The sequence below is a fragment of the Schistocerca piceifrons genome, chromosome 1 (genome assembly GCF_021461385.2).
Source record: "Schistocerca piceifrons isolate TAMUIC-IGC-003096 chromosome 1, iqSchPice1.1, whole genome shotgun sequence".
Lineage (NCBI taxonomy): Eukaryota > Metazoa > Arthropoda > Insecta > Orthoptera > Acrididae > Schistocerca > Schistocerca piceifrons.
In genome coordinates this window covers 696,734,829-696,747,331 of record NC_060138.1, presented here as the reverse complement: position 1 = coordinate 696,747,331, position 12,503 = coordinate 696,734,829, and positions in this window count along the sequence as shown.

The following is a 12,503-nucleotide window of genomic DNA, read 5'->3' as shown; positions in this document are numbered from 1 at the left end:
CAATAGCACCTGATGTTTCTCTCTCTCTCTGTCGCTGTCTCTGTTTGCGCGCGCGCGCGCGCGCGTGTGTGTGTGTGTGTGTGTGTGTGTATCCGCGTGCCTCTATGCGCGTGTGTGTTTTTGCAACCAATGTATTCCCCAGAGCACCGAAAACACACGCACGCCGGGCAGCCCTGTTCTCGTTACGCGTACGTTTACATTGCGCTGATATGTGGCATCCTCTGTGATACACAAACAGTTTGTAACCGACAGGACAGCAGATTTTAAAAAAATTAACTCTTTCAATATAAATTCCACTCTGTTTTGTACACATGGTTAATTTGTACAGTGGCTAAGATAATAGCGTTTTAATTAATTGACGTATTGTGTACCTCATATTTTTCTTGTCTCCTGAACGATTCGGCGAACCGATATTTTGGTGTTTCTGCCTTCATAAATATCGCCCCATTGTCTGCTCTCCAGGCAAAACCGAAAATTATAATTCGCTCATTTCCCAGTACAGTGTAAATGTAGACCGCTTCTGAGTACCTTACAACCAGTCAAATCAAAATTCACTGATGTCCCGCGTTCACTAGTGCATCGAATATTTCTATTTGTCGTTTGATCTGGTTGTGTCAGCCAGAGTGGAATATTTCGACAAAGCAGCGAAAGTTGTTTTACGACTGTTTTGTCTATGGGGGGTAAGCGCAATATTCAATTTTCTCAGATATGGAATGAGAGTTTCTTATATCTCTGAAACGCGGCTGCACGTATACATGAACGTGGTGCGCCACGCCACGTATGTGGAGAGGAGTACGGACGGCTGGGAACTTGTCCTTTCCTCTTGCAGATTTTATATCCGGCTTTAACGGAGGTGGGCCGAATTTACTGGGATGAAGTTTTCCTCTCGTAATTCCATACGAAATACGAGTTATATTCGCGATAAGAAATGCAGTGCGCTTAGGAAAATGAAGTTTTCAGAAACGGGATATGTATCTGTCGTTTTCTGCTTCTCATTTACATGCACTTGGAATCTTTGCGTTTTCATTCATAATTCGCAACGTAAGAGAAACTCTTACCTGACGTAAAATATCACGCCTTTATATTTAACCAAAAATTAATACACAAATTGCAGAAAACAACACTAAAGGTATAATACCGTGTTTTACACCAACATTACTTTTGTGTCATTTCGCACTGGTTGACGAAATATTTTAATATCATAATTGGGAGAACAAATATATTTCATTTGTCGTTTTTGTTGTTCTGTATTGTTTATAATGTTTCTTCGTGAGTATGTGGTCACTGGTGTAGTTGATAAGGAAACACGTACTGCTGATCACCGAATTTTAGATTTAAATTTATTTAGAAAGATCGTCGTTAGATCGATCTCAAATTAATACCACTACTTTCGATTTTAACTTAGTCTGTAAACACCTATTAAAAAACAATTTTTTTTTCGTTTCGGCTAGACCACTAGAAGTGGGCAGTTGAGAAATGCATAGAGCGATGAAAGTAAATAATCTGTGGTTACCTACATCTACGCCTTTCTCTTTTCATTTTTCTTTTTAGAGGGAACAACGTGTGATGGAACAATTCATTAAAAATGTATTTCTTCTACTTTCTATTTAAAAATGTGATAGTACTGTTAAACTGTGTAGCTATTCTTCTTTTTGATTAGAAGTCCTTCCACGACATTATATGTCGCTTATGTACATTTCGAGCCATCTACGGCCACTTTCCCCTCCTAGTCAAATCCACTGTGGAACTATATGGCGTCTAGCTAGACACACACCGAACGCCAGAAACACATTAATGTATTGCTTCTCTTTCGGGTGGTTCTTGGATAATTTGCTGGCGTCAAACAGGTAGAATGTAAATAAATTTAATATTGCGTGTGCAACGGAGCACCAAATAGTTTTTTATATACAAAGAGAATCACGTATTGATTGTGTTTCCTACTCTGACTGTCTTCTAGGAAAGTACTTAAATACGCTTAGAAGGACATATTTTCAGCAACTACGCTTCTAAATTTAATATGATGCTTTCAATATAACAATAGGGTTTCACGAATTTTTTTTTAACTACAGTGGTGTGCAAAACCTAAGTATGAAAGTAACTTCGACATGATGCGTCACTGCTAAATAACACAGCTCGATGAAATCTGGACCATACATAGAAGTAACTGCTGCAACACAATACAGAATGTAACTGAAGAAATATTAAAAGGAAAGACGTTTTTATTCAGATAGTAACTACACTGAAGTCACTGCGATTTGATGGTTCCCTGGACATTGCGAAAGGTGAGACACGATTCTTGATAGGATGCGTGATCGCCGTGGACGGCAGTGCTTGATCTGCAACATGCTTCCACGCTGATTGACTGAGGCCAAGGTACTGAACAACATTACATCAATATTTACTCCATTTGTAGACTAATAATTATAACTATTAGGAGTAGTACGCTTTTAGGTTAGACAGTACTTCCAAGTAAGCATGGCGCAAGGAAGCCAATCATTTTTATTTTCCCCTGGGCCGCAGGTCAGATACTGAAGTGCTGTCGCATGGACGCTAAACAGATAGTCTATATTGAGAGGTGTAGTTCATTTTGCGGTGCATGAAGAAAATAAATACCGACAGCCGTAATTTTATGAGTTATTTTATTTGACTACTAGTTTCGGTGCCTCATTGTCACCATCTTCAGGCGCCTATACACGTAGCTAGATATGTCATTTAAACGTCTCTACTATTACAGGGATCGCTAATTTCAACTGTAAGGATCACTGATTTCAACTGGCGATCTTAGAGTTCTGAAACTTGTCTGTGGACGTGGACGTGGATATTCCATACCTCTAACGACAACAGCCATGGAATGTCCACGTCTACAGAGAAGTTCCAAAAACCTATGGTAGCTAGGGTTGACATTAGTGATCCCTGTAATAGAACAGGCGTTTAGAGGACATACCTAGCTACTTGTCTGAGCACCTGAAGATGGTGCCAGTGAGGCACCTAAATTGGTATTCCTATAAAATAATTAATAAAATTCCGGCTGTCGGTGTATATTTTCTTCAAGTCCTTGCCAAGCAGCAGACAAATGGAACCACAAAAACTTCGCGGGGCTTGTACGACCACGCAAAAAGCGTCAGACAGCAAATTACGTGAAAAAGACGCAGAAAAAAAGGAATGAACACTCTAGTGTGGGTACAGGTTAAGGTACCAATGATCACTTAACTGACACCTGTACCCTGACACCCTGTATACATGGTTCAAGATTTGTTCTTGATTACATCATATCTACGCCACTGAGAATTGGTATGTGATAGTCCGTAATAGTACCACTCAAACTACGGACAGCTAAGAACTGAAGGCCGGACTTGGACTCCAACGCGTGTTACTTCCTTCGCCGACAACACTTTACCGGAACGAGCTATTTGGAAGGTTGAGAAAGTACTGGCTGAATGAAACAATATCTAGGTTCTGAAGGCGTTACTACATAGCTAAATCAGCAAAATAATTACTCCCAAATGAAAGGTCTGGGATTTTAGTTTGAATCTATCAAAAAGTTTCACGGCTGCACGTAATTCGATAGAGAAGGAAGGGTTCAATCTGTATTTTTGTGATTTTCTCTGCCTCGTGATGACTGGGTGTTGTGTGATGTCCTTAGGTTAGTTAGGTTTAAGTAGTTCTAAGTTCTAGGGGACTGATGACCATAGCTGTTAAGTCCCATAGTGCTCAGAGCCATTTGAACCATTTTTTTTTTTGCATTTTTGGTTGGTTGGTTGTTGTGGGGAAGGAGACCAGACAGCGAGGTCATCGGTCTCATCGGATTAGGGAAGGATGGGGAAGGAAGTCGGCCGTGCCCTTTGAAAGGAACCATCCCGGCATTTACCTGGAGCGACTTAGGGAAATCACGGAAAACCTAAATCAGGATGGCCGGACGCGGGATTGAACCGTCGTCCTCCCGAATGTTTTGCATTTTTGTCACTCATGTCATTAGACGAGTGAAAAATGGCGGCGGTGTACCAGTCAATCACTGTTCAGTCCGCGGACTGTTTGTTGGATGTTATTAGTAGGATGGGATAGCTGGAGGGAGCAGGGAAAACAAACTCCACCCCGCAATAGCGTGTCCCGTAGCGTGGAGATCGGCGGTGCGGAAGGAGTCAGCTGCTCATATTGCATTATCACTTGGAGAAATTGTAAGAAGAGGTACGAACGTTTTCACGTTTCATAATATGATCGAAGTGGCAGCTACTTTGTAAAATGTTGCAGTTCAATGATGATAAATGTCGATAGCCGAACAGTTCTGAAGATGGTTGTTACAATATAAAGTAAGTGAAGAATTACTGCAGTACTTTGCTCCTAGCTTTCGAAGAATCACGAGAGAATGGCCTAAGATCCAAACACGTACTACGCTGTATCATACTACACGTTCCGAAATTTTATTGGAAACAATCGCCCTGTAAACGTCAGTGTATATATTTCTTAATGGACTGGTAACGAAAAAGGCGATCAATTGATATGTGAAATTAGATTTTCAGCCTTTCTTTTCTTGTTCTATATTCCTTATCCACGAGCAATAATATCAGCCTTATCCTAAAGGACATTACGTGAGGTCCCAATTATTGTCCGGTGTTAACTCGTAGGTGTCGAACATTTCACAAAATAAAGAGGATCACCGCAAATTAAATCACACCTGCTTCGTATATTTAAGTATCCTGATAGAGGTAAAATCTAGCTCTTAGCTTATTTAGCTTATAATTATAACTAAGTCTTGGAACTTACTGTTTATTTGCTCGAACATTGCGAAAGACAGGGGTCGACTACAGTGCCTTACCTGTAACGGAAAAAAGTCATAATTAATTAACGAACACAACATTTCCAACTGCTGAATAATATTTAACTGTAAGTGATAATGAGCAAAATAATCTCAGGTATTTTAACGAAGCTTAGCTATCATAATTTGATAATGGAAGGAGTTGAAAATCGTGAATATCCCTTATTAGTATAATTCGACATTTGATGTGACCTGGTCTGTGTAATATCCGATAAGAATTTTAAGCTACTTGCAGGTAACTCAGCAAAAACATCACTGGGGCAAGCTATCAGACACCTACGGAACTGTTTGTCAAAACAGTTACTTGCAGTGTATTACAAAGTCTATAAACGATATTGCAGTACTCACAGAATTGCAAAAAAATATACATGAGAAATTGAAAAACTTTTGAAAATCTGCGAACCAAATAAAGGTTTTATGTTGAACCAAATATATAAAGAACAGTTACATGTATGACTAATTACAATATTCAGCAGAGAAACCACAAAATATAGATAAGGAAGTGAAAGGAAGAACGTATTTCCTGAGGGTCTGCGTCGCTGTTGTCCTCATAGGTTCCTGGAACGACAGCTTGAATCATTGTGTGAACAAAGTATTGAATTCTTCTCATTGCCTGTAGTGGAAGAATACATGTTTGTGGATATTGCACTGTATGCTACTTGCCTAGCGCTTATGACAGTGTGGGCAATAACTTTCTGTTTTAGAAAATTACAAAATCAGGCCAAGAGTTCACATACGTTTTATTTCTCTTATACTCAATATGACACGCAGTACTACAAACAGGGTTGTCCATAAATCCGGATGGAGATCTTTTCTGAACAGCACGTTGCAAGGCATCCCAGATATGCCCAATAATGTTCATGCCTGAGGAGTTCGGTGGCCAGCGGAAGTGTTTAAACTCAGAAGAGTGCTGCTGGAGCCATTCTGTAGCAGTTATGAACGTGTGGGGTGTCGCATTGTCCTGCTGGAATTACCCACGTCATTCGGAATGCACAAAGGACATGAATGGTTGCAGGTGATCAGACATGCTTACGTACGTGTCATCTGTCAGAGTCGTATGTAGACGTATCAGGGTTCCCATATCACTCCAACTGCACACGCCCCACACCATTACAGAGCCTTCACCAGCTTGAACAGTTGCCTGCTGACATGCAAGGTTGTCATGGTGTCTCCATACCCGTACGCGTTCATTCGCTCGATACAATTAGAAACGAGACTCGTCCGACCAGGCAACATGTTTCCAGTCATTAACAGTCCAACGTCGGTGTTGACGGGCCCTGGTGAGGCGTAAAACTTTGTGTCGTGCAGTCATCAAGGATACAAGATGATGTTTCGTTGAATGGTTCGCATGCTGAAGCTTGCTGATGCTCCAGCATTGAAATCTGTAGCAAGTGGCGGAGGGGTTACGCTTCTGTCACGTTGAACAATTCTTTTCAGTCGTCGTTCGTCCCGTTCTTCCAGGATCTTTTTCCGGCCGCAGCGATGTCGGAGAATAATGTTTTACCGGATTCCTGATATTCACGGTACACTCGTGAAATGGTCGTACGCGAAAATCCCCACTTCATCGCTGCGTCGTAGGTGCTGTGTCCCATCGCTCTTGCGCGGACTATAACACCGCGTTAAAACTCACATAAATCTTGATAACCTGCCATTGTAGAAGCAGTAACCGATCTAACAACTGCGCCAGACACTTGTTGTCTTATATAGGCGTTGCCGACTGCAGCGCCGTATTCTACCTGTTTACATATCTCTGTATTTGAATAGGCATGCCTATACCAGTTCCTTTGTCATTTCAGTGTATCTCACAGCAGAATGTAACGAAATGACGGCCTCTCTCATTCTTATTTAAGTAGTCAGTTCGTTTCGAAATATTGGAGAATGCGTCATTCCAGTCCACACTCTTTTCAAATTGTCATTACTGGCCGGCATTAGAGAAGGACGTTGTGTTTCTCAAATTCAAGTTTCATAATATCAGATTTGTTGAAATAATGGTATTCTTCTTGTAAAGAATAACGCCCATTTAAACGATATAGCAATTGTGCATTTGAAACTGTGATACTTCTCTCAATTTATTGAGGACTGGTGATTAATTGCTTTTTATACTTGGAGAATTTTAGTTTGAAAGCGCAATGAAAAGTGCTAAAAATCCCTCTGAAACAGTAATAGTTCAGTGTTAGTTATAATCCGTCTTGATCGGAAAAATGTTTGTTCACGCGACCGGTTTCGTTTCCTCTGGAACCATCTTCAGATCTGCAATTTCGGTTACAGGTGTAACCCGTCCACACACAGCAACCTTCACATGGTGTGTGTGGACGGGTTACTCCTGTAACCGAAACTGCAGATCTGAAGATGGTTCTAGAGGAACCGAAACCGATCATGTGAATAAACATTTTTGCAATCAAGATGGATTATAAGTAATATTGTATAACCAGTGATTGCTGTATCCCATCAGACATTATGTCTGTTTATGCAATAATAGTTCGTTGGAAATAAGCAAAAGTGTATCTACATGTGCATCAACGTTTACGCCTATACTCTTCAAACCACTGTGAAGTGCGTGGCAGAGGGAACGTCCCACTGTACCAGTTATTAGGGTTTTTTTCCCGTTCCAGTCACGAATGATTGATTAAATGGCTCTGTGCGTACTGCAGTTAAACTAATCTTATGCTCACGATCCCTATGGGAGCGATATATAGGCTGTGCAGTATATTTCAAGTCATCATTTAAAGCTGGCTCTTCAATTTTTATCATTAGAGTTTCTCGGGATAGTTTGCGTCTACCTTCAGTTCCTTAAACATCTCTGTGATATTCTCCCACGGGTGAAACAAACTTGCGAACATTATTGTTGTCCTTTGTATACGTTCAATATTCTCTGTTATTCCTATCTGGTACGTGTCCCACACACTTATGTATTATTCTAGGACAGGTCGCACGAGTGATTTGTAAGGAATCTAGTTTGTAGACTTTTTGCCTTTTCCTAGTACTCTAACAGTATACCGAAGTCTGCTACCAGTTACACGCACGTGGGAGCCTCTGCGATAGTTCCATTTCATATGCCTGCTAAGTACTGCATCCAGGTGTATGAATGAATTGACTGCTTCCAACGGTGACTAGTTTGCTGTGTAATGCGTTGTTTAATAAGCGAGAAGTTACATGTTTCCGGAAATTAGGCGTTAGTGTTACAAGGGAAAGTCTGTGATTATCCTTTGTTAATTTACACAAACTTCGTCGATCATTAAGCAAAGCACAAAAAAACCTTGTATATATCGATATACTTTTGTTTGTGTTTGAAAAATCCTTTTGCATGCGCCTTAGATGTAGGTCTCCAAGCGCATATCTCGTTTTGAGTCTGTTTCAGTGGTGTTATTAGTGCATTCTAATGAACTATCAAGCAAGTACAACAACAATGAAAGAAAATAAGGGTTATTCCTAAACACATCAACATCTTGTGCCACCCTGATAGGCATGACGTGTTTATGATATGGGAACGATGTTTTGGCGACTTGTGATGTACATAGTAACTTCAATTTTGACGAACCAACGCACCACTCATTTCATGTGTTACGTACCTGTTAATTCTATGGAAAGATTTTGTGTGTAGCTGACACAAGATATTTGTAGTAATCTTTATGAAGATCTGAAGATGGTAACTCAGTTTTACCGAAAATGGTTATCTACAATGAAGTTCTTTAAACAGCTTTTGTCTAAGAAGTTCTTCTTATTCTAAGTAAACACTGATATCTCGTATATATGGTATATAGCGATGAGAGCTGTCAAGTACGAAACGCACCAACGTGCTCTAAATGGAGAGTATATCTGTAAAACTCTCAGCTGTCCGGCTGGGTCACATCGTAAGTTGTCCCTGATTCTCGGCAAGAAGACTTGTTGTCGTCTTCAGGTTGTTCCTGATAACAAGGGTGACAAATAAGAAGAGATAGAAACAGAAACGCGTCTCGTAGCGTTTCCTATGGCATGATGTTTTGAATACTTGCTGCTGTCGACAGTTGCCACGTAAAGAGAATCAAAAGTTCTTGGTGTCTATTGTGAGCCAAAATATCATTTAAAAACGTATTCGAATTATTTTACTCCGTGTTGAAAGCGGGGGAATGTTTATACGAGCAAATGACGAATAACAAAGGTTTTTTGTTGTTGTGGTTTTAGGGCACAAAACTGCTACGGTCATAAGCGCCCAGAATAACAGAGGGTATGGCAGTAAACACTCTTATTTCTTAATGCCAATTCGTACTAAATATTTGATTATTTGTTAAAATCACTCAGTGTAATGTAAATGTATTTTAGCATGGGAAATGTTGTCTATTTGTTTTATTACATCAAATGGCTCTGAGCACTATGGGACTTAACATCTGAGGTCATCAGTTCCCTATAACTTAGAACTACTTAAACCTAACTAACCTAAGGACATCACACACATCCATGCCCGAGGCAGGATTCGAACCTGCGACCGTAGCAGTCGAGCGGTTCCGGACTGGAGCGCCTAGAACCGCTCGTCCACCGCGGCCGGCTTTTATTACATCGCTGCAGAATTGTTGCGGCTACATGTAGTAAGCGTTGCTTCAAGCAGTGGAGAATGGCAAAACAGAGGCACGCCGGCGGCCGAGGCGTTGTGAAGTAGGCAAGCACAAATAGCCTTGCGACAGCAGCAGTTTCAACAGGCTGATGCAAGGATGCACACAGACCGAATGCCGAGCGAAGCCTGGAGAGTCCTGAGTAAGGGGATGTGAGGCTGGCACGCTAAGTTACGCTGCAATATACTGCGGGAGTAATAACAAAAAGCTACCACCGAGGGTGAAAAACGTCCTCCTGCCAGATATAAATAGTGGAGCACAGGCAGCAACAGACAGAAGCCATTAGGAAGCAGTTCGGATCTGAGGACGGACGTGGTCCTTGTCCGAAAGTTCAATCTTCGTAGGTGACGATTCCGGAAGTCTGTTCCAGCTCGCAGGAGTCATCCGTTCGCCGCCAGATGTCAACTTCAGCTCTGGAGGTTGACCCTAGTTTGGTCGGCACCGTGGCTGACTAACTACAGCGAGAACTTCCAGAAGGACCGGCCGCAGTGCGGTCTTGGTCACAGGCGCCGCCGGGGATTGACGCCTGGACTTCACGGCAACCCGGCCCCACGGCGCGTGGTCCATCCATGACGGGAGCTCGCGGACATACCGACTGACAGCTTCCCAGCCACCGGTGCAGCAGGCGTCGGCAGCTGACCTCACGGCGACGCGGCTACGTGGGCGTACCCGTAATGGGGCGCCGGGCGGCGACGAGTTCATCTCAACCACAGGGCATCCTGCCCTTAGCGGAGCACTGGTGGCCTGAAGCTCCCGAGTGCGGTCAGCGGCGCACGTTGCGCGCATTGTTGGAGAAGCTACACAGCAGCAGCCAGGTGGAGGGATCCGCAGGGCTGGGCAGCGACGACGAGGGAGAAATTGTAAAGAAAGTTCAATAAATAATCATAAAACTCCACGCCGTCTGTCTTTGGCGCAGCCACTGTGTCTGCTGCTAACAAGTGGTGCCAGAAGCGTAACAGAATATATAATGAAAAAATATAAGGGAAATAGTCTCGACAAATATCAATTCTGATTTGAACTTGGCATCTGTTAGTAGTATGTAGGAGTAAGTGTGATCTAACATTCATTTATAACTTGTCTGTCTGTGTTAATACACTGATAAGAAAAAACATTGTGACCACTGCCCACCGCGACTTTGGATGCCGCTTGGTGGCGCTGCGGGCACGTGACGCCGCAACAAAAGTATGTAAGCGGAGCAGACACAGATGGGGGATCACACTAGCGAAGATATGGGCTGAAATTGGAGAAATGCATCCAGATAAGCGACTTTAACGAAGGGCAGATTATTATTACGCAGAGTCTGTGAACGAGTATCTCGAAAACGGCGAAGCTGGTCGAATGTTCTCTTGCTACTGTAGTCCGCATTTACATAAAGAGGCAGAAGGAAAGTGAAAATATCACTAGGCGGTAAATGGTTGGACGTCCACAACTCTTCACAGAACGTGGGCTCAATGGCTCTGAGCACTATGGGACTTAACATCTGAGGTCATCAGTCCCCTAGAGCTTAGAACTACTTAAACCTGACTAACCTAAGGACATCACACACAGCTATGACCGAGGCAGGATTCGAACCTGCGACCGTAGCAGCAACGTGGTTTAGGACTGAAGCGCCTAGAACCGCTCGGCCACGTTCCTGCTGTCCTACCCTAGTTACTGCACTCGTCACGGTTCCACACTAATACCGCACTGCATTCAGTAGCTGGCCAGCAACTACAAAGGGTGCGTAAACTCTAAGCTGTCGTCTTAATACGATGTGTGGCTTCACCAGAGTCTAACTTACAGCCCTCGACAAATTTGTAAGCTTCTTATAACAGATACGCTTGGTGACATAAGCAAGAAGTTGCGATCACCGCTTAACGTACTCGAATGCACTAAGTAAAACCTATGTTACAGAGCGAAGCGAATGGGATCTAGCGCTTTTTGTGTGACAGTGTCAGAGCGTATAAATTTATATGTTGAGATTAGGAATAAATTTGCCTCTGTCTGCAAAATCAATACCTTTCCATTGCGTCGTGATCATCTTAGCAACTACCATGCCTGTCCTCACTAGCATTTGTATATATAGCGGCCATTTGGATAGCCAGCCATTAGTTTTAAATGGGCTTAAATTCATGCTCAGTTAATGGCACCATTTGTATGTGCACCGTTCGGATATTTTGTGCAAAAACGTTCAGAATTTACGTTTGAGAAAACCTTGCTTCGTTAGGATTTTACGAAAAAAAACACGTCATTCTGGGACATTGCTGAAACGTGTCATTTCCATACTTTAAACTAGTATGAATCGGTTCAAATTTTTCACGGAGGTAGATAAATGCATGAAGTCAAAAGATCCTGTAATTTTTATGAGTTGTCGCGATACAATGGTCTAAAATCGAGCTCGGAAACGTTTCAACACACAACACACACACACACACACACACACACACACACACACACACACACACTATGTGATCAGGAGTATCCGGACACCCCAAAAAAACATACGTTTTTCATATTAGGTGCATTGTACTGTCACCTACTGCCAGGTACTCCACATCAGCGATCTCAGTAGTCATTAGACATCGTGAGAAAGCAAGCAGAAGGGGGCGCTCCGCGGAACTCTCTGACTTTGAACGTGGTCAGCTGATTGGTTGTCACTCGTGTCATACTCCTGTACAAGAGATTCCCACACTCCTAACTATTCCTAGGTCCATGTTTCCGATGTGGTAGTGAAATGGAAACGTGAAGGAACACTTGCAGCGCAAAAGCGTACAGGCTGACGTCGCCTGTTGACTGACAGAGACCACCGGCGGTTGAAGAGGGTCGTAATGTGTAATACCGTGACATCTATCCAGACCGTCACACCGCAATTCCAAACTGCATCGTGATCCACTGCAAGTACTATGACAGTTAGGCGGGAGGTGAGAAAACTTGGATTTCATGGTCGAGCGGCTGCTCATAAGCCACACATCATGCCGGTAAATGGCAAACGACGCTTCGTTCGGTGTATGGAGCGTAAACATTGGACGATTGAACAGTGGAAAAGCGTTGTGTGGAGTGACGAATAACGGTACACAATGGCAGGGTGTGGGTATAGCGAATGCCAGATGAACGTCATCTGCCAG